Source organism: Myodes glareolus, chromosome 4, assembly GCF_982192425.1.
Source record: "Myodes glareolus chromosome 4, mMyoGla1.1, whole genome shotgun sequence".
Classification (NCBI taxonomy): domain Eukaryota; kingdom Metazoa; phylum Chordata; class Mammalia; order Rodentia; family Cricetidae; genus Myodes; species Myodes glareolus.
In genome coordinates, this window is record NC_142029.1 from 82,880,795 (window position 1) to 82,898,852 (window position 18,058).

The 18,058-nt window shown below is 44.2% G+C and overlaps 1 protein-coding gene across 4 annotated transcripts in view; it reads right to left on the minus strand.

Annotated features, from left to right (window-relative positions):
• Elmod1 (ELMO domain containing 1) overlaps positions 1 to 17,792 on the minus strand; it is a 57,806-nt gene extending 40,014 nt beyond the window's left edge. The window contains exons 1-2 of one of the 4 annotated variants that reach the window (XM_085688767.2): positions 17,513 to 17,792; positions 8,126 to 8,188 (exon numbers count right to left, since the gene is read on the minus strand). The gene's annotated coding sequence lies outside the window, so the exon portion shown is untranslated. The remainder of the gene's footprint in view (positions 1 to 8,125; positions 8,189 to 17,512) is intronic. The other 3 variants (XM_085688770.2, XM_085688768.2, XM_048417317.3) reach the window with 3 other exon arrangements.
• Positions 17,793 to 18,058: the final 266 nt, after the last annotated feature.

Below are 18,058 nucleotides of genomic sequence, written 5' to 3' on the forward strand. Positions count from 1 at the left end.
ACTTACAAAATATTATTTGAAAGGAAAAATATGGTCTTGTGTTAATAATGAGATACCAACACATATCTGTTAGTTGTGGCAAGTATGTTGCATTAATGTAAAATGTTAGTACTGGAAACTGGGTGGTATAGTATAAAGAAACTACCTGTACTTCTTAGCGACTTCTCTGTAAACAAACGCCATTCTAAACTTGCATTTCTAAGGAGATGCAATGCTTCTTATACCTTAGACACAGTGTCAGGCAGCAAAGACACAGGGTGAATTAGAGGGGCAAGACCACACCCTTCAGACCTAACAGTCTTGAGTGAAGACTTACATCCACAGGACAAGTCACCAGGGCGGTAGGGAGGGAACTGGTGGTTAGGAGTGGAGAGAAAGTTCACACAAGTATTGGTGTAGGAGGGTCTTCTTTCTATGTGTTGCTTTCATTGGTTGAATAAAGAAAACTGTCTTGGCCTTTTGATAGGGCAGAACTTAGATAGGCGGAGTAGACAGAACAGAAAGCTGGGAGAAAGGAGGCAGAGAGAGAGCTGCCTGCCATGAAGCTGCCAGGTCAGACATGCTGAATCTTTCCTGGTAAACCACGACCTCGTGGTGACATACAGATTATTAGAAATGGGTTGAATCAAGATGTGAGAGTCAGCCAATAAGAGGCTAGAACTAATGGGCCAGGCAATGGTTAAATGAATACAATTTGTGTGTTGTTATTTCGGGGTATAAGCTAGCCAGGTGGCTGGGAGCTGGGCGGCGGGAAGTGGCCCGCTGCTCCTTTTACAACAAAGTATCACAAACCAACTGGCAGCTTTAGTCAAGCTGCTTAGTCTGTCTAGGGTTCAGTGGGAAGAGAAGTCACAGCTACCTTGCAAGGTAGTTCCAAGAATCGAATGAACCAAAGTATGTAGGTGCTTAGGATACTTAGAGGTACACAATGGGCTGCCAGAACCTGAGCACCCATGGTGTTATTACTTTGTCACTATTATTATATCTTCCTCTAAAGTAAAAGATCATTTTGTCAATAGTCACTTATGAAATTGTCAAGACTGCCAGGCGGTGGTGACACATGCTTCTAATCTCAGCACTGAGGTAGGCGGATCTCTGTGAGTTCGAGGCCAGCCTGGTCTACAAGAGCAAGTTCTAGGACAGGCACCAAAGCTACAGAGAAACCCTGTCTCAAAAAATAAACAAGCAAAACAAAACAAAAAACCAAAAATCAAAATCAAATCAAAACAAAACAAAAAATCCCAAGAAATTGTTAAGATATATTCTGGCAGATTTTTGTGACCTGAATTGACAAATGCTGGTGGCATGGGAAGAAACAAATAGATGAGAAATATTTATCAGGTAGAATCAACTGGGTTCACTTATTGGGTGGACAAAAAGTGATGGAGAAAATAATCATCAGTTTTACTCATCTGCCCTCCAAACAGGAGGACAACACACTAGATATAATTCATTTGCACCCTCCTCCCCCAGAGAAACATCAAAAATGGCAGGTGTTAGAGTAAGTAAAGTAGCATTTAACCCATTGCTCACTGGAAAGTCATTATATAAGTTAGCTCAAATCTGTACAGAAAAATAAAAAATGCTTAGTTAAAATCATGGTCTATTTCTTTATGTTTTAAGGGGGACAAATTTACTGCTAGACAGTCTATGTAGTGAGACACATGGGAAATGATCTATGGCGCCCTGAGTGGCTCTTCATAGGGAATATCCTTTGATTGCTTTCCGGTGAGGTGCCAAGTACCACAGTCCTCCTTTGCGGCCACGTTAGCACTTTCTGGTTGTCTCCCCATCTTCAGCATTGCCACAACAGACACTGGTGCCACAGACACCTCGAGTGTCTATACACATTAGGCTACTACGTTTAATGATCAAATGTGAATTACCCGCTTGGCTATAGCGAGTTCACCGACTGACAAGTTCAGGTGTCAAACATTTTTAATTCAGAAAAAGCTCACCAATTTTCTGCCTAGACATGAGTGTCCCTTCTTTCAAGGGTGACACTATTAATTAAGGAAAACATAAAAACCATTATTTACACTGTCCCTTATCCATAACTTATTCTCTAGAGGGAGTTTATTCTGGGATGGACACCAGAATTATCTGTTGTATTCTGCATCCTTAATACTGTTCCAAAACTTTAAAACAATTTTTACTAGTGTGTGTGTGTGTGTGTGTGTGTGTGTGTGTGTGTGTGTGTGTAAGACACATCCATGTGCTCGTCTGGTGACCAAAGGAAAATGTCAAGTGTTCTGCTTTAGGACTCTCTTGCTTAGTCCCCTGAAACAAGATCTGTCACTGAATCTGGAGCTTGCCCTTTTTTGGGGGACTGAGGCAGCAAGCCCCAGAAATCCTCCCACCTCTGCCCCACCAGCGTTGGAGTTACAGGTGCCTGCATCTATGTCCGAGAACAAGGTGTCTGGACTCAGGTCCTCATGCTATGCAGCAAGCGCTCTCTCCCGCTAAGCCGTCTCCTCGTCCCTCACAAAAGACTTCTTGGCTGTTTCTTTTCTACCCAGGCTCCAAAACCGAATGAAGTCTGGCAAGCTGCACACCCACCAACATTTTTGTCAGAATGAACACTGCACCTTAGGAAAATACACTTTAAAAACATCCATCGATAGTAACACTAGTAAAACAAACTCTAAATTTCCCACCTAAAAGAAAAAAAATCATAGATCTTACTTTCCCTATAATAAAGAATACGGTTAGAAGCTGGGCTTGTTAAGCTCGGCAGGGCATGGCAGTGATTTGTCTCCGTATGTACAGAGACGAACAGATCCAAAGAGAAAGATCAAATGATCGAACTTGCTGATCAAACGCCCCGAGGCGAGCCGGCACTTCGGTATGGGGCTCTGCTGTTACCTGCCTCCTCTCTTTGTCCAGCTGGGAGGGAATGGATAGTGATGGGTGGTCCGAGACTTCTGAAAGGCCCCTCACCCGACATCAGGGGACTTGCCAGGCCTTTTTTGAGCATGAAGCTCCAAGAAGTTCTTTGTAAAGTACTACAGCGTAACCCCATCTCTTCCATCCAGCCATTGAACACCTCAGGGAATGGTTAAAGACTCTACTAGAGGCAGCTTCTTTCTTTAAAATCTTAAACCCTACGAGAGAGAGAGAGAGAGAGAGAGAGAGAGAGAGAGAGAGAGACACTACTCCCTGTACAGTCTCGAAGTTTTAATGGTAACAACCAAAATGTCATGGCACATGGTGCTTACACACACAAAAAAACCAATTCGCAAAGTGAATGCCAATTTATTCTAACATTGCCCAACTTGTGATTATCCCAGTATTTAAAAGAGTATAGAGTACATTTTAAGATAAAGTTCTAATCCCAGCACTTGGGAGGCAGAGGCAGGTGGATCTCTATGAGTTCAAGGACAGCTTGGTCTGCAGACCTAGTTCCAGGACAGGCTCTAAAACTACAGAGAAACCATGCCTCAAAAAACCAAAATAAATAAATAATATTAAAATTCAACCTGAAGAATTAATCTCAGTTTAAGGTTTTCTGGAATTAGTAATAGCTAATATTTAAACACAAGTTGCTAAGCATTGGGCAACAACCAATGGGTTTTGTTTATAAACTCAAATCCTAGCCACCTCATGAAGTGAATCTTAACTATTGTCTCCACTTTGCAGCAGGGGAAATTAAGCTAGAGAGGAGCTTCAGGAGCCAGTGGCACTCAGCTCTCTTCTGTGCTGCCTCTAGAAGCCACTGGGACAAAATTCTAGAAAGACTTGGAAAAGAAGATTAAAACTCCATTTAATTCACCTTAAAGGGCAAAGCCAGGAAGCAAGTCATCAAGGTGTGGGTCTGAGCCTGTACCCAAAGCTTCATGGCATCCTTGGGGAGCTACCTAGAAGATCGCCTTCCAGACACTTCTGGTCTTATCTAACAATGATTATGGTCCTTCTAGAAGGTAATGAAATAAGGATTGAGAAGACATTCCTCAGTCAGGTAGGGATTTCGAAATCTACTAGAAATAGATCTAAGTGTTCCTAGAGAGATGGCTCAGTGGTTAAGAGCATTGGCTGCTCTTCCAGAGGACCAGGGTTTGACTCCCAGCACCCACATGGTGGCTCAGCCTCACAACCTTCTGCAGTGCCAGCCCCAGGGGATCCAACACCCTCTTTTAACCTCAACAGACACTTCACAAATGTGATGCACAGATATACACACAAGTAAAATACCTCCCCCCCACACACAAAGAAAATATAAAATAAATAATAAAAAAAGAAACAGTTGGCCAGGTAGTGGTGTCACATGCCTTTAATCCCAGCACTCGGGAGGCAGAGGCAGGAGGACCTCTGTGAGTTCAAGGCCAGCCTGGGCTACAAGAGTTAGTTCCAGGACAGGCTTCAAAGCTACAAAGAAACCCTGTCTCAAAAAACGAAAAAGAAAAAGGAGGAAAGGAGGAGTAGGAGGAGGAGAGGAGGTGGAGAAAGAAGGAGAAGAGGAGGAGGAGGAAGAGGAGGAGGAGGACAAGAACAAGAACAAGAAGAACAAGAAGAAGAAATAGGAAATAGATTTGTTTCATTTTGACCCACCCCTTCTTAAGTGTTGTCATATTTTGGTGAAAAATGCAAACTAGAGGGAAAACATAAAGACTTTAGAAAATGTGCACACTACAGATACCTGGAGCTGATGTAGTTTACATTAATTCTTTATTATGCTTTGAATGCATGCCTGTCTGGGGATGATTTCCAATAAAACAGAACAAAGGCCTTATCCAAAATGAGCATGCCAGCAAGGAACACATCTGCCTGGGACACCAACCAAAGGCTCTTAGCTCCAACACCACATCTGCCTGCATGCTGCCATAATCTCTGTCATGGTGATAATGGACTGAACCTCTGAAACTGTAAGCTGCCACTTCAATTAAATGTTTTCTTTATAAAAGTTGCTGTGGTCGGGCCGGGCGGTGGTGGCACACGCCATTAATCCCAGCACTCAGGAGGCAAAAGCAGAAGGATCTCTGTGAGTTTGAGGCTAGCCTGGTCTATAGAGTGAGTTCCTGGATAGCTAGGGCTACACAGAGAAACCCTGTCTTGAAAAACCAAACCAAACCAAAACAAACAAACAAAAAAAGCAAACAAACAAAAAACCCCAACCAAACAAAAAAGAGTTGCCGTGGCCATGCTGTCTCTTCACAGCAATAGGAAATCCTAACTAGACAATTAGCAGATTCAGATAATGTCTGCATTTTCAGCCTGTATCATATTTAAGCAAGTCCTAAAAAGTAACAAATCTATGTAAAGAATGAGAGCCTTGTGATTTTAAAAGAATATGAAACAATAAAATAACAAACTGAATAAAAATGACAGAAAATGGAAGGAACCAGTAAGGTGATGGAGGGATGGGATGGAATGAGGTGAAAAGGAAGAAAAGAAAGAAATCCGAAGACTGTGAGCATCTGAAGTGCGGACAAAATGTAATTTGGCATTCATACGATGACAGAAAACTAGCGATATGAAAAATTACCACTCTGAACGAAAATGAATGAAGAAGTCTATGATACTGCACAGTTCCCGTCCCCACACACCGCCCAGCCTACCCCATGAGGTGCATGCTCACGGATATCCATCTCCCTGAGGCCGCGGCCCAGGGCTGTTCTTTCCTCCCTTCTCAGCAATCATCTTTAAAACCGACCTGCTGACATGCCCTGACACGGTGGCGTGGAAGCGCCTTCGCTTCCTCAGGCTTGGACATTCGTCTAGGGCTATTTTGTGATTTAGAGAGATGGCAGTCCATGCTCGCTGCAGAAGTCAAGGCTGCCCATAAATTTACTCATGACCTGCTTCAAAAGCATATGGTTTTCTGCTTTTCCAGGCAGCAAACGGTTGGCGAGTACAGTTGATGAGATATGTCTCTGACCTTTAAGAGACTATGGGAATTTGAGAAGGCTATAGTCCCTTTGACACAAAGTGTTCTCAATATTTTAGTTGTGAAAATTAAAATTCTAAATAAAACCATTGTAAAAGGCAGTAGAAATGTGGGCACAATTTCTCACACTAAAAGTAAAATGTGCTTTCCTGGGAAACAGATTTGCAGTGAAGAAGATTTGAGTCCTAGGGACTGGAGTACCAAGTCTTAAAAGTATTACCCTGGTGTAAAGAAACCATTTATTTTACTTACGTACTTACTTTCATATCTTATTTCTAGTTGTGTGTATGGTGTGTGTGTGTGTGTGTGTGTGTATACTGGTATGTGCGGGTGTGGGGTGTGTGTGTGGATGGGTATGTGTATGTATGGGCATTGTGTGGGTGTGTGGGTGTGGATGGGTATGTGTGGGTATGTGGATGGGTATGTGTGGGTATGGGGTGTGTGTGGATGGGTGTGTGTATGTATGGGTATGTGTGGGTGTGGGTGTGTGTGGATGGGTGTGTGTATGTATGGGTATGTGTGGGTGTGGGGTGTGTGTGGATGGGTGTGTGTATGTATGGGCATTATGTGTGTGTGTGGATGGGAATGTGTGTGTGTGTGGATGGGCATGTGTGGGTGAGTGTGTGTGCATGCGTGTGTATGAGTATGTATGTATGGGTGTGTGTGTGGATGGGTCTGTGTATGTGGATGGGTGTGTTTGGATGGATCTCTGTGTGTGGATGGATGTGTTTGGATGGATCTCTGTGTGTGAATGGGCATGTGTGTGTGTGTGTGTGGATGGGTATGTGTGCATGTGTGTGAACGAGTGTGTGTACTTGAGTGCAGGTGGCCATGGAAGTCAGAGGCTTCCTCTATTGCTTGCTGCCTTATTTCTTGCATTAGGGTCTCTCACTGTGAACCTAGATCTCACTGATTTGGCAAGATTGGACCCAGACACCCTCTTCTTTTATCCGTCTTGGCTCTGGGACTATAGGCACATGCCACTGCACCTTTCTTTTTATATGGGGATACAGGCTCAGGTCCTCATGGGTGTGTGGCAAGCACTTTAAGGACTTTTTAACAAGTGTTTTACTCAAAATATGATAGTTTATATCAATAACATCTTAGGTTCAGCAAACTATGGATGGGGTGAGCAGGAAGAGATTGGTGATTAAGGCATGATACACTCTAGAGACCAAAACTTTATATATTAAAAAAGAAAAATTGTTGCTTCTTGAAATAGTTGAAATATAATATTTATTGTTCTGACAAGCATTCTTTCTTATAACCACCTCCATTTCCACCCTAAAGCAATCTTTGAAATCACTATGCTCATAGATTCATACCTCTTCACATAAGTTTGCCATCGGGGTCCCTACTTCTCCTTACTTCTCCCCAGATCACTGGCTCAGGCCACACGAGGTGACTTGTCTCATTAACACTAAGAGCTTGAATAATTATCTCCCCCACCTTTATCGCTCACTCAGTGGGTCCTAGTAGCATAAGATTAGTCCTGTGCTAATCAGGGCTCACTATTGCAGAAACAGAAATTAGCAGGCCATGGTGGATCATGCCCATAACCCCAACATTGAAGAGGCTAAGGCAGAAAGATCTCCAAGAGTCCAAGACCAGTCTGGGCTACTGTCTCAAAAACCAAACCCCAAACTCCAAACCAAACAAACCATTTCTCCTATTTAAGCAGAAAATGCGTTTGTCATGAAAATATCCCCAGATGTTCAGGTGGGCAAGGAAATCATGTCTGGACGTTATATAGCTCCCTCAAATGCTTCCTTAACATGTGACATAGATGCAGCCTAGGAAAGAAACCTCTGCTACCAGCTCCAGACACCGGCTGGCACTGCCAGCTCCAGACACCGGCTGGCACTGCTTCTGCACGGTCTGGCATTGGTAGAGGGGCTTTGATGTCTGGAATGCCTGAAATGGAATTTGGACACCAGAAAGAGGCCTCAGGTTCAAAGGTGTGTGAAAAAGAAACATCCGGCACTTTCAACACCTGTTGTGGGAAGTGGACCTGTTTTCTAATGGGGGGTGTGTGTGGCTTGTGATGGCGAATTTTACATGTCAACTGCCACTGCTCCAAAGTTACAGTTACATTATCTCTGGGTGTGTCTGAATGTAGTTTCTGGATAAGATCAGTGTTTGGATCCCTAGACTCAACAACCCCAGTATGGGTCAACAGTATCCAACTGCAGTGGGGTCTGAATGGAACAAGGGTGGAGGAAGGAGGAAGTAGTTTCTCACGTGATGTCTGAGATCTGGTGTCTTCTTGCTCTTGTGTAGAATCTCAACAGCTTTTCTGGGTCTCTGGTGGGCAGACAACAGATTATGTACACAACCAAGAGAGCCCATCATTTGTAATAAATTTCTTCATGCACATACACACACATGCACGCGCGCGCGCACACACACACACACACACCACATGTATGTGTGTGCACAAATGTGCCTATCTCCTGTTGGTTCTGTTTCTCTGTATAACACTGAATACAGTCACCAATACAGGACAGGAATTTTGAAGGCAATGTTTAAAACGAGTAGCAAATGACCATTCTATAGTATAAACAAATGTCTCTGAAAGCCAAAACATGATGCAGAGGGATGCCAGGGACTACACACCCATTGTCACACACAGATGCACAACTTAAGACACATGTCTAGGTTTAGGGCTACTGAAAACCATCATTATTCAGAAAGAACAATTTCAGATATGAGCTTACATAATTAAAGGATATTCTGGAAACAACCCAGAGTAGTCACTGAAGAGGTGTACTTAACTTTTAATTGATTAATTTGTGATCTTTAGTTGCCTAGGCAATATTAAGTATAAAATAATAAAGTTATATATTTATTTTAAAACAAAGGACAGAGGTAAAATAGTTATCTGCTACATATAGTTTACTAAGTTGAGTTAGTCAATGGCAGATTAATGTGTAAACACCCAGAAACTCAATTTAAAGTGCACAATCAAATTTAGGTGGTGATCTTCAGGTCATCTGAGTCAACATCCTATTCAGGGAAATCATTCTTTCTTCTTGCACCTCCCACAGGGGGTCCCAAGGGTGTCACTCTATAGATAGTAAGCTGTATATTTAGTTTTTGACCCTTTTTGGTTTGAGCTTAAAACATTCATAAATCCAACCAAAAGTTCTACTGTTCATATTCAAGTGAGAACACTGTTTCCATAATCCAACAGTAGAAAAGCTGGTACTTCCACACTCTGGTCTTGGAACTGATTTTAGATCCTAAATGAATCTCATAACCAACCCTTTAAAAATATAATCTTACTCTTGACTTTTTTCTGGGCCAAAGGATATCAAATTGAATTATTATTATTATACAAATTCTCTACTTTTTGAGATGTTTATGATGACCTATGTAGATTTTGATCACTGATAAAGTTGTAAAAATATTATGGCCAATAAGGAATTCTAAAGTAAACCAGCAAAACCCACCATCTATAATTCCACATTCTCTCAACATAGTTGGTCAACATGGCACCACATCTCAGATTTCAATTCTCTATCACATTCTCAGATAATTGATAAGATGTGTTTCAGAATGATTCTATATGTATAGGTATTTTTATGAATCTATTATATGTATTTATATATGAACTATCATTCAAGGGAATAGTGGAGGAAATATCTGGTACAGTACAGAATGACAGCTAAGACATATCATCTGTATCATTAAATCTTGATCTGTATCTATTGGGCTCACATATTGGGCCATGTACGCATTATACACAGGATAGAATATGAAAGCATTTTATGTTAGGCATTTTAATAAAGGCTTTTAAAATTATGGCTAATGATACATGCAATATACATCCCAATTAACAGTTTTAATGAATGTTTACTATTTTAAGAGAACCTATGATTAAGATTCATAACTAACAGGAATTACTTACATTTTTAAAAGCTAATGTTAATGGATCTTTAGGCTAAAGACACTTTAAAACTCAAACCAAAGTGTCCCACTTCAGCTGCAGGATCAAGAGAAATCAATCTGGAGCTGACCAGTTGATTTCTTCCCTGCTGGCCAGCTTTGGTTGGTCTTGAAGGTGTTACAAAAGCCACAGGAAGAGAGAAGATACTAGCCCTGCCTAGCACTGGATCCTGTAACAGGACAGAACTGACCTGCCAGGCAAGATATGCTGCTGGCCTCTAGTGGTGTGACTGATCTGGGGGTGACCAGTGGCTTTTTTAACAGGATCTTAGGCCTGCTCACAGAGGGAATCCATGCCTAGCACTGTAAGCCTGTCTCCGAGAGAGAGTCGTAAGCCACAGGAGGAACCCATCTATCACTGTTGTGTTGCTAAGTGGTCATGTTGTCCAATTGCATTCTAAATACTTATGCTGTGCCCATAGATTAGCGTTGCTCTCACTGTGGCTAGGGGAACTTCTTTTCGTGATGGGCAGCAGTTGACAGAGAGACTCAAAACTGATTCAAGTGCTAAGAGAAAGTAGCTGTGGGTGCCCAAGCCTCGTCAGACAGCTATATTAACTACTCCCCTCTCAAGACTCAGGAAATATCATGGAAGGGGGAGCATAAAGAATGCAATCGATGGAGGATGTTGAAGAGTATTGTCAAGGATGTCGTGTGGACATGACATCATCATTGTGCTCCTGAACTCACAGATCATGACCTACACCAGATCAAGACAGTCAAAATTCCAGGATGAGTTTGGCAGGACTCAGAGGGCCTCCTCTCTAGCTAAGGAGCCATTGGCAGAGGAGAGAGAATCATTTTCTTTTGGGAGTTTGGCCACTGACAGGCTGTCTGTGATCCAGTGGGTGGCCCCATATCCATGTGCAAATGGATAGCACTAATTTGATTCAGTGGATTATTAAAAAGTAAGAGAGAGCGAGAGAGAGAGAGAGAGAGAGAGAGAGAGAAAGAAAGAAAGAAAGAAGGAGGAAGAGAGCAAGAGAAAACTCTGGAGAGGATGTGTTGGGGTTTGTCCATAGTTGGAGGAAGGGAGAGAAGGTAGGTTTTCAAAATCTATTGAACGCTTCTGTGAAATTCTCAAAGAATAAATGAAAATGTTATATTACAAAAATATAGGGGTCAAAACTGGGCATGGTGATGCATGCCTTTAATTCCAGCACTCAGGAGGCAGAGGTAGTAGGAACTGTGTGAATCCGAGGCCAGCCTGGTCTACAGGGCCAGTTCCAGGACAGCCAGAGCTCCATAGGAGAGAGAGAGAGAGAGAGAGAGAGAGAGAGAGAGAGAGAGAGAGAGAGAGAGAGACCCTGTCTCAAAAACAGAACAAACAAACCCCAAACAAAAAAAGTAAAGGGTTTACTACACTACACAACTTTTAGAAAAATTTGTCTTTCAGCTTTTGAATAGAATATCTCTCTGCTTCATTTAAAAGACAAAAGAAGAAATGTATTTACACAACAAATGCTCTCCAGTGTCTGATTGGCATTTCACATATTTACAATGCCACCCAGGGGAGAAAAAAAAAGATGTAGAGAACAGAATTCATGCCATTGAGGCTATCTGTTAAACTAAAACAAAACAAAAAGTAAAAAAATCTATGGGACAAAGAAACGATTAGCTTCATCATGAATAAAACTATCAAAACCTTTGGCCAGGACTGGGGACACGACACAGTGGTCAGTGGCACATACATGTCAGGGGCCACACAACAGTTTGTTTGTTTGTTTGTTTTTGAGACAGCGTTTCTCTGTAGCTTTGGATTCTGTCCTGGAATTCACTCTGTAGTTCCAGAGTGGCCTCTGGCTGGCCTCGAACTCACAGAGATCCACCTACCTCTGCCTCTCGAGTGCTGGGATTAAAGGTGTGCGCCACCACCACCTGGCTAAATCTAGCTCCAGGAGCTCTGATGTCCTCTCCTGGTCTCTGAGGACACGGGCATTCACATGCATACACAGACACACATAGTTCTTTTAAAGTCAGCTTTTCACCACCTAGTTGCACAAGGGAAAATAGGAAGGAGAGTTACAGTGGCTTAAATAAGCTCTTACATCTGGCTTTTAATTAATAAGTTGGGCCTAATAATTAAAATGGAAACTTCAGTGCAAGAGCATGTGAGAAACTCTGAACCTGTGCCATTCATTAGCTTGCTTGTGATTGGTCTTTAAAATTACACTTATTATTTCTTTAGTTTGGTGTGTGTGTGTGTGTGTGTGTGTTTGAGTGTGCACGGGCATGCACCACAGTGTATGTAGAGAGCAGAGGACAATCTGCTGGAGTCTGTTCTCATTTTCCATTATGTGGGGCCCAGGGTGAAAGTTGGGTCATCAGGCTTGAAGGTAAGTGTCTTTACTGTCTGAGTCATCTCCACTGCAGGGACTGATCTTTGTTTTTTTCTGGCGGGGGGGGGGGGGGGGATGTCTGAAACTCTTTCTTTCTTCCTTCCTTCCTTCCTTCCTCCCTCCCTCCCTCCCTCCCTCCCTCCCTCCCTCCCTCCCTCCCTCTCCCTTTCTTTCTTTCTTTCTTTCTTTCTTTCTTTCTTTCTTTCTTTCTTTCTTTCTTTCTTTCTTTCTTTCTTTCTTTCGAGATAGAGTCCCTGCCTGGCCAGAAACTCATCCTGTGTATTAGGCTGGCCTTGAACGATTGGAGATCTGCCTGCCTTCTCCTCCCAAAGGCTGGGGCTAAAGTTATGTGCACCACTACCTCCAGCTGAGACTGATCTATTAAAGGAGCTTAATAAATTCTACTTATGCAACAATCAAATTGCTTCACCTCAAAAATGTAAAAATCAAAAAAAAAATCCAATCTGTGTAATTATTTCAATGGCATGTGAAGCATCATTTAGAGTATACTCTCTTTCCAGAAGTTTCCGATTTCTTTGAGAACAAAGCTGTTCACCTATTGAAACCACAGCAAGGCCTCAAAGTTTATTTTATAGATACCGACATCGGGTTTAGAATCACATCGTTATTCTTTTACTTTCACGTCTTTCATTTTACAGCCCAGAAACTGGAGTAAGATACAATGCTATTTTCCCGCGGTCAGCACGAGGGGGCTGGAAGGTTACATGCTCATGGGATACCAAGACATTCTGTATGCAGAGTGTTTGATTTCAGGATGTTTACTAAGGACTCAGACGGTGAATGAGCATCTGGCATCACCTGAGGCTCTCTGGGTGACAGCTCACATAAGCTGTCACTGGGGACCACTGCAGTAAAGCCTCCTGTAATAAGCTGTGCACGTCCCCGGGAAACCTCGCTGAAAACAAGACCTAGACTCTAATTGCCGTGAACTTTAATAATGTCGGTATGTCCCTTGGCCACAGTTTTTTTTTCTCTCATATAAACTCAGAATTATGAGGCAGGAGAACGTCTGACCTTTTGCAAAAAGGACCGGTCTAAGTTCCTGAATCAAATTGTTTTCTGCTCTGTCTTAGATGATGGTCGTTTATTTGATAAGACTAGGGTAATTCTTAGGATTTTGAGAATTTGCGGTAGAATATGAGCTGGGCCTCATGGGTCAGGCCTGTTAATCCCAGTTACTCAAGAAGCTCAGGCAGGTGGGTTCAGAACCTTCCTTGACTATAGAGAAAGTTCAAGGCCACATTGAATAACTTAGTGAGACTCTCAAAATTAAGTTTTTTCCCCCCCAGGGATGTAATACAGCTCAGTACTAGAGTGCTTGCTTGGCATCCATAAAAACCTAGGTACACTCCCCAGCGCCTTTTTTTTAAAGGGAAAAAAAAACTGAAGTGAGAATTATCCACACATATGCATAATTAGACATTTGAGGCCATTCCGAAGGATGATTGTGAAGACAGCTAGGTTTCTTGACAGAAGGGCAATCTAGATTGGCATTCTAGATCAACACTGCAGTTTTGCCAATTAGAATCATGAAAAACAAGCGACCAGTTTCTCCATGAACTGCATGGGTTTAACCCCCAGCTCCCATGCCACACCCCACCCTGACCGTCAGAGCTAGGACTTTCAGTGTCTTTACAGACACAGCTGTGTTTGCTGTGGTGTTGCCTTGGAATTAATTTTCCTTAGAACACTAAGTAGGTACTCTCTGATACTACAAGCATATGGTCATTTTCGCACAGTGCTATTTCTGTGAGATACACTTTCTCTCCGTCCCCAGCATGTGCTTCCTTCAAGACAACTCACGGAAACAGAAAATGAGAGCAATTTAATGTCTTTTCCCCCTCAGAGCAACAGATTTGTGAAAATCTAAACATATGCTTATCTCTTTTCAAGAAAGTGTACCCAAAGAAACCGATTGATCGGCATCTCATCGGATACATTTAAATGTCTCCATTTATGTCAAAGTAAAATTTAAAGAAGCAACGCAGTCCGATACTGTGTGGTGGCATGTTCATCTAAAGAGACCAGGATGGCAGTGGAACAATGAAAGGGCACAATAATGCTATCAAAGGCAGGTGACCTGCTTTGTAAAATGCATTGAGAGGGGCTGGAGAGATGGCTCACTGGAGAAGAGGCTAGGAGGTTCCAGGGGACCCAGGTTCAGTTCCCAGCACCCACATGACAGCTAACAATCGTCTGTAATTCTAGTTCCAGAGGATCAGTTGCCTTCTTCTGGCCTCCAAGGGCACCAAGTACACATGTGGTGCACAGACATATACGCAGGCAAAACAGCCACACACATTTCAAAACAATTAAAAGTTTTTTTTTTTTTCTGCAGAGATACCTTTGCCTAACTGCCATTTGCCAGTCCCTACCCTTGCCTCATTTCTGCTCCTTCTTCATTGCCATTCGCAACTACTTACAAGTCTCTTGTGGGGGAGGAAACAATGCAAAAGTTGGAAGATGGGGAGGAGTGCTTTGAAACACTGTATTCAGGACACACTGTTCTGTGTTTCTAACTGAGACTACCAGATAAAAATTCTGAAACTGCTGGCTTCATTCTGTTCCCATGTCACTCTCTTCATTCCTCTTCTCCCATGATAAGAATTCATTCTCATACCTGAAGCCAGCCCTGCCAACACAGCCGGGGAGCTGACTGTTTCGTTCCTTGATGGAGCTATCTAGCAGAATTCTGCGTCTTCCTCCAGGCTTTTGCATTACGCACCCCAGACAAATATACTCCTTGCACTTCTGACAAAGCAAGTCCTACACGGGTTGATGTGGGACTTGCTACATCTCCGGCCCCTGCTTCTTCTCATCTTCAGATTCTTGGCAACTCTCACAAAGCCTAACAAGTAGAAGCATTCAGCAAAGATGTGCAGAACCGAGAATACTCGCTTTCAGGCATGAGCTATTCTCAATAACTCAAGAGCTAAGCTTGCCCCAGATTGTCCGCAGAGCGGCATATGATTTCTGTTACATTTTGTTTTATCAACTCACAGGCGACCCAAAAAAAGAGGAAAGATACCTTTCCATTATGGGGTTGCCAGGAAAATAAAATGCCTGCCCAGTCCAAACTAAATGTCAGAGAAACAACTAATAATGCTTAAAGTATAATTCCAAATACCACATGTGACATATTTAAATTAAAACAGTATTTACTATTTATTTTAAATTAAAATTTAGTGAGGCAGCCTGAAATTTTCTTTGCTAAATCCTAAGAACTGATTTCAAAGCATTCTTGGAGGACTTGGGGTCGGCTTCCTTGGCACACCTGGAAGTCTGTGTGGGAGCTCTGCAAACTTCCCAATTAGCCAGACTTTACATCTGTGAATGCAGCTGGGGCTCATCCTGAGTGATTTGGTGACACGCTTTAGGAAATGCTCCTTGTTACATAATATTTCCCTGATTTTGTTAATTCCTTAGAGTTCCCTTATAATGCCATCAACAATTTTTAGCATAGAAGACAATGTTGGCTTCAAAAATCTCTCAGAGACCAACATTCATGTATTTTCAGTGGAATCCTCAGAACACAATAAAGAAAATAAGCAAAATTTCATCCCAGTGCTGTTTTTCCTCATTAGTCTAGCACAGCGGCACTCTCTGTCCTCAGGCTGGGAGAAGCACCCAGGCAGGCAGAGATGGAGCCGGCCCGTGATGTGACTGCAGCAATCTTTTAGGGAGACCCTTTCCTAAACGCGAAACATCTGTAAACAGAAGCACCCCAGCCTCTTCTTTGTATAAGCTGACTTGCAAGACTGGGAATTATCCTTCACAGGGAATCTTGAGCTTTGGGTCAACATCAGAATTCCTTAGAGATGGGTCAGATTACCTACCTGTCTCTCACAGACGGGGAGGGGGGAGAGGGCTGACCTTGTAGGCCAGTGTGTACCATCTTAGAGTCCTGGCAGCTACGTCTTTATGTCAGCTTGCTGGTTTACTGGTTAATTGTGATGGTATGTGAGAGTTGCAGCTCAAAGTGTAAGTCTGCTTCAATCCAGGAAGTTCCCTGCAATAAAACATGTTGCTGCTCTTGACAGCGATGTCTTACAGAGAAAGCATCCCCCCCCCCCCCCCCCCCCGTAAGAGAGAGGGCAAGAAGAAATATCTCACAATAGTGAGAAATAACGAGAATGTGTGCCTTTGGCAAAAATTTCAACTAGGTTGACCTCAAAAGGAAACTTCTAGGGAGAGAATGACTAAGACTGCTGTTACCCCGTGGTATCAAAGACAACAAGGAATTATGACGTTTATCCCAATGTAGGCATGCTACCTGCTTTCCACCATATTGGTAATACCAGTTAAGGACGGTTGTCGAGCGACCGACACAACACACACACTCACGTTGCTGAGATGCAGAACAAAGACCGAAAGCCTGCCTAAAATCAGTCTCTCCAAATGACAGCCTCAATTTATGACACCAATCTAAAGCTCGCGGGGATTTGTGACGTCTTTTTCTCGGTTTATGGGGAGAAAGACATGAAATTTGGAAAGCTCCAAGCAGTGGCTGAGCCTTCCATCTGTCTGTGTGGGGCAGAAAGGCTCCCACACATATTCATTAAACTTGATCTGAAGCAAGCGAGTCTGTGAGGTCGTTTCTGAAATATTCATAAGGTGTGTTACCGGACTCGCCACTTAGAGGTTGAGCAGACACACCAAGAGGGGGAGTAGTCGGTGCCCACACTTGGAAATAAAGGCACTTGGAAAAACAGCATGCCTCGCTATACTGTTCTTTCTTTTCTTTAACAGCTCTCGGGGCTGTTGTTCTCTGCCTGCCTGTTCAACTGCACCTGCCCGGGAGATGCTACAAGAGTGGAGTTTCCCACAGTGGGAGGAGGCGCAGCGCGCCAGCCCCGCAGACCTGGCTCGGGGTGGAGACCCGGAGACCTCCGGTCTACAGCTCTGCCACTCTACCGCCTGGCACCGCCCTGGGGCCTGACCCGCAGGGCCAAGGGCTCCCCGGGGGCCAGGACCCTCCACTCGTCCCATTCAGGCCGCCCTTTGTCCCCGGCTTGGGATCCCTCCCTAGACACCTGCAGTGGCGTTCAGTCGCTAGGCGACCCGCGCCCCTGGGACCCAAACAGCTTCCAGCGCTGACCCGCAGCGCCGCGGGTGTTAATTTCCAAGCTCAGGATGAGAAAGAGGATTTATAGTCTTGGATGACCCCGGCGCTCCTGAACCCAGGTAGTGCGCACTTTCATCCACGTCCGTTCACTGTCCCCAACCCCGAGCGTTTCTGCTGTCCCCTACGCAGCTCAGCAGCCGCCTCTCTCTTCTCCAAGGGCATTCGCCCCTCGAATTCTCTGGAGTCGAGACTCACCGGGTCAGGGACAGCGGTGGGCTCAGCAGCTCCGGGAGAGCGCCAGTGTGGTCTTCATCTCCGTCTTCGCTCCGGCTACGCACTGGCGACCGTGACAACCGCGGCTGGTCCCTTCGCGGAAGCTGGACAGAGGCGGCCGCGGCTGCCGCACTGGCTGCGGGCGCGGGAGGGGCGGGGGAGGGGCGGAAATCTGGGTCGCGTGGAGAGCCCTGCAAACCGGGATGCACCCTGGGCGGCCGGCGGCGAGGAGGCGACCGAGAGCAGCTGGGGAGGGCGTGCGGAGGTTTCCCTGGGAGCTAGACGCGGGCGGCTACTGAGCATGCTCAGTCCCGGAACCCCGGGGCGCGGGCTTGGGCGCGGCGGGGAGGAATGAGAGCGTGGCCCGTGCCTGAACCTGGGAGGAAAGGGTTAAAACTGCGGAGTTGCCCGCAGTGGCCCAGTTTAATTGCCCAGGAATCGACCACCCCTAAAGAAGTCTAGGACTGTGAACCTGGAAGACCTGTCAATGGGATTCCTGAAGAATCTAGGGCAAGGTGTGTTCCTCCA